This window comes from Bufo bufo, chromosome 4, assembly GCF_905171765.1.
Source record: "Bufo bufo chromosome 4, aBufBuf1.1, whole genome shotgun sequence".
Lineage (NCBI taxonomy): Eukaryota > Metazoa > Chordata > Amphibia > Anura > Bufonidae > Bufo > Bufo bufo.
Genome location: NC_053392.1, coordinates 29,451,079 through 29,456,227, shown reverse-complemented (window position 1 = coordinate 29,456,227; position 5,149 = coordinate 29,451,079). Strand labels below are relative to the sequence as shown.

Sequence of the window (5,149 nt, the reverse complement as noted above, 5' to 3'; positions counted from 1 at the left end):
TGGCCTTGGCACAGTTCTTCCTCTTTGGCGGTCTCACAATCCTAGAGATTATTTTCCTATTTGCTTTCCTAGGATATGAGTGATTATCCATGGCAAGAATTGTCGGCTGACCTGAGGGGCTCCAGAACATTGACCTCTGGCCGCAGTTGTCTCCTCTTGTGTTGACAGGGTGGATTGTAATTATATTCTGCATTTACTACATGTGGCCCTTGTATCTTCCAGACAGCTGGCTGGCGATCTACAGGGCTCGTCTGCACATAACTCTGACTGCATGTGGTTTCATGGCATGGGCTATTACTTCTCGAAGGAGACCATGAGCTGAACGTCCAGTAGGAAGTTCTGCGAGGAGCAGGGGGCCAGCCTGGCCATCCTCAGGGACGCTCGTATAAAGGTATGATATCCCATCTATATCGTGAACGGACACCCTGAACTGGACTGGACCAGTGCCGCCCAGGGGCTTTAGCTTCTTCTGTACCTGTAGGATTCGGTGAGGCTGCTGTTTCCTTATGATCAGCAGGAGCCGCTGGAGGACATGACTGATCCTTTCTGAGTCCCTGAGCAGTCGTGGTTTATGGTTTTCTGTCCATTGCAGGACGACTTGAAACACTTCATGCAGGACAGCGAGGGCCAGTGGTGTGGACAGGCTGTGGTAGACGGAGACTTAAAGTGGCTAGACGAGATGGCTGATGAGAGGTAAGTGGCTCATTGACAACTTTGGGAAGGGACAGCAGGGAGGTTCTAGAGAGGGACAAAGCAATGGGCCTTTTCCTAAAACTTTTCTTACATCCTGCCCATTTATATAGAACACCCCTCCAGCCGACACTCCATGTCAGGTCGTTTACTGCGCCAGCGCCCGAGGAAGCTCATGAGCAGGGAGAGGAGAGTATGTGAGCCACCCAGGAGGCTTTCTAGCCCTTCCAGGAGTCACTCAGATGTTCTGATACAGTTGGCAATATGGTGTAGTACTGTATGACTCTAGGCTGTACCATCTTGTACTGCCTGATCTTGCATGGCTGCACACTGCCACTTCTCTAGCCTCTTGTCGTGGCACACTGCCACTTCTCTAGCCTCTCGTCATGGCACACTGCCACTTCTCTAGCCTCTCATCGTGGCACACTGCCACTTCTCTAGCCTCTCGGCGTGGCACACTACCACTTTTCTGGATGTTTGTCACATGTTCTAATGTAATATTCTTTGCTCCATGCTACCAGTAAATGGACTCCTGAGCAGGTAAGTATCACTGGTCCCTGTACCATCCTGTGTTCACTTCACCCCCTTATGTATTAGGCCTGAACACAACCCATTCACATCTGGGAGTAAGACAATGTGGGGGTTACGTTGTTGTTTAGATGCTGGATTAGGACATGTTCACACACTGCAGATTCTTTATTCACAGATTTAGCTGTAATCTGTGTGGTAATCCTGGCAGGAAGTGTTTAATTTCCCTGCAGCGCCACCACAGGGGAAGTGGAGCATCACACAGTGTCCATTTATATAGATGGGGTGGTTGTGTAATGCAGGACAGGGGCCCCACTGACCATGTACCACTTATAATACTGCCATCTTCTTGTGGCCTGGAAATAGGAGGATCAGGACTTGTAGAAAGGGGGTTCTGATTGGGGAACCCCATTCTGTTAGCTACATATGGCCTCAGGGACCGTAACCCTCACTCGGTGAGGTGTGTGACACAGGTCTCAATATATATATATATATATGTGGCCATTTGGCGCCGGGAGTGGTGTGGAGTGGGCCCGGCATGCATGTTGGTACCGGCTTTCCTAGGATATAATGTAGGCCATTTTGGCACCAAAAAATGACAGAAATTAAAGCGGGCCCAGCATGCATGTGGAACCTAGACTTGCTGAATTATATGATAGCCGTTATGGCACATAACAGATAGAATTTAGTGTTAGGAACCCGTCTAACTAGAGATCGCCTTGACGTGCGGCAGACGGGCTCGAATAATTTTGTAAAAAATGATTTGCCAAGCATCTCTAACTTATTAGTATAGCATTTGCAACTGTGACGCAATTTTGTACTTTATTTGCTTTGCAGTGAGCTGTTACATTGTATGTCTTGTTTAACAGTCTTGTTCTCAGCCATAGCAACGTGCTCCTGCGCTTTAGGATGTGCTGACTGACCCCCTTTTTCCTTTGCTATATATATATTCTCTATCTCTCTTAGTGCTGCCCATAATTACATAATTATTCATACTCCTGGCAAATTTTGACTTAAAGTTACTTTTATTCAACCAGCAAGTAATTTTTTGACGGTAAATGACATCGGTGTCTCCCAATAGATAATAAGACGATGTACAAGAGGCATTATTGTGGGGAAAAAATTCTCAGCTTTTATTTACATTTGAGCAAAAAGTGTCCAGTCCAAAATTATTCCTACCCTTCTCAATAATCAATAGACAAGCCTTTATTGACTATTACAGCAATCAGACGCTTCCTATAATTGCAGACCAGCTTTTTGCATGTATCCACAGGTGTTTTTGCCCATTCATCTTTAGCAATGAGCTCCAGATCTTTCAGGTTGGAGGGTCTTCTTGCCATCACCCTGATCTTTAGCTCCCTCCACAGATTCTCAATTAGATTCAAGTCTGGACTCTGGCTGGGCCCCTCCAGAACGTTAATGTTGTTGTCCGCTAACCATTTCTTCACCACTTTTGCTGTGTGTTGTGGGTCATTGTCATGCTGAAATGTCCATGGTTATAAGGGAAAATAATAGCATTCTGAATACAGAATGTTAAGTAAAATAGTGCTGGAGGGGTTAAAAAATAAAATAAAGTTAACTCGCCTTAATCCACTTGCTTGCGCAGCCGGCATCTCTTCTGTCTTCTTTCTTTGCTGTGTGCAGGAAAAGGAGCTGTGGTGACGTCACTCCGGTCATCACATGATACATCACCATGGTAAAAGATTATGTGACGGACCATGTGATGACCGGAGTGACGTCACCACAGGTCCTTTTCCTGCACACAGCAAAGAAAGAAGACAGAAGAGATGCCGGCTGCGCAAGCAAGTGGATTAAGGCGAGTTAACTTTTTATTTTATTTTTTAACCCCTCCAGCGCTATTTTACTTAACATTCTGTATTCAGAATGCTATTATTTTCATTTATAACCATGTTATAAGGGAAAATAATACAATCTACAGAACACCGATCCCAAGCCTGAACTTCTGTGAAGTTCGGGTTTGGGTACCAAACATGCCGATTTTTCTCACGCGCGTGCAAAACGCATTACAATGTTTTGCACTCGCGCGGAAAGATCGCGCATGTTTCTCGCAACGCACCCGCACCTTTTCCCGCAACGCCCGTGTGAAAGAGGCCTAACTATCCTCCTGGCCAGCATAGGTGTCTCTTTTGGCTTCCGACCACGTCCTCTGAGATTTTCCACAGTGCGGAACATCTTGTATTTTTTTGCTCAAATGTAAATAAAAGCTGAGAAATTGTTTTTTTTCCACAATAATGCTTCTTGTACATCGTCGTAGTCTTTGTCATTTCCCATCCAAAAAATTACTTGCTGGTTGAATAAAAGTAACTTTAAGTCAATTTGCCAGGGGTATGAATAATTATGGGCACTGGGCAGCACTGTGTGTGTGTGTGTTATATTGTCCAGATCAGTGATGACCAACAGTTGACTGTCTGCTGTGCATGGTGGCCCCAGGGTGGGCAGCTTCACGGGGGTGCATGGTCTTCCTTAGTTATAGATTCAAACAAAACAATGCTGATCTTAGGGAGACCAGCTAGAGAAAACACTGTGGAGCCTCATTTAAGAATCTCGACACAGCAATCCAAAGTGCAAAGCTCCCTGGGAAACAGTGATATGCAAAATAATTGCGGAGCCCCAGTTATGGGTCTTCAACACAGTGAAAGCCAGATAGCAGGATCTTGACATAGGGGCCACTTAATATGGTGATCCCTGTAATGGGGACACCCCTTTGCTCAGTTTTCCTTCCTTTGAGGGATATCTGTTTTTCACTGTGTTGACTATAACTGAGTTATAGATTGGACTTGTGCACATTGGGTTCTGGTCATCTGTGACATTTTCCCTCTGCTCCTGATGAGGACTGTGTGTCTGTCCGGTCATCCTCAGGTCTGTCCCCCTGTCAGGACCTCGCTGTGGAGTCAGGGTGACATCAGACTTGTAGACTGCTCTCTGCGGAGACTCTTCATCTGTATGAAGCCTCAACAAGAGGAGTGAGGCGGTGGAGGGTGACCTGCTGTAAGTACCTGAGGGGAAGTTCTAATAGTGGTGGAAACTTACATGACCACGGGGGCCACACATACAACACACAGAGGTTGGGGGCCACACATGCAGTCTGTGACGCCTGCAGTGTAGGTTCACATGCAGCAGATTTGACTGTCTCAATGAAGCTTCCAGAAAATGATGCAGAAACGGCTCCATTCACACGTATGAGATGGATTTCTCAGCAGGAACAACTCTGCCACATGTGAACACAGCCTTAGAGGGTGACTCCAGGGAGCGGTGATGTAGACTGGTCAGAGTCTTCCGCTGCACCATTGCAGTTACTTCTCTGTTCTCTCCTTATAGCTGCTGCCTGACCTGAGAAGATGCTGGAGAGTATGTAGGGGCGCTACTTCACCTTCTGCTGGTGGAAGGACCTATAAACTGGGTGCTCATATTATATTACAGCAGGACGGAGGTCGGGGACATATTCCTCTCCGCACACTCCAGAAGATGGGTGGATCCGGTGATCTTTCTCTGTTCCCCCATTCACAGTGCAGGACATGGTGATGACTTGTCTCCAAGATCCTCAGATCTCTCCCCAATCTCCATCTGTGGGATGTGCTGGAAAACAAGTGTGATCTATGGAGGATGCACCTCACCACGTATAAGACTTCACCCTTTTACTGCCAGGGCAATGACTTAATAGGATGGAAGAATCTCCTCCGGCTACAAACCTACCCTGTTATCCCCTTTAAATAACCACACCAACACTTACTTGCTTGGTGAAATGACCATGATGGCCAACTTTATTATTTCACAAATAACAAAAACCCACATCGTACACCATATAACATCAATAATAATAATAATCATAATAATGATAACAATAACCATAATAACATCAGGCATTTTACACATCCATCAACCTTATGCACCATACCAAGGATCCTGGAGG

General features: G+C 46.0%; 1 long non-coding RNA gene across 1 annotated transcript; it reads left to right on the top strand.

Annotated features, from left to right (window-relative positions):
* Nucleotides 1-252: 252 nt before the first annotated feature.
* LOC120997101 lies at nucleotides 253-4,884 on the top strand. Its single transcript, XR_005778086.1, has 3 exons — nucleotides 253-391; nucleotides 482-693; nucleotides 4,558-4,884. It is a non-coding gene; the product is annotated as an uncharacterized LOC120997101 (long non-coding RNA).
* The last annotated feature ends 265 nt before the right edge of the window (nucleotides 4,885-5,149 follow it).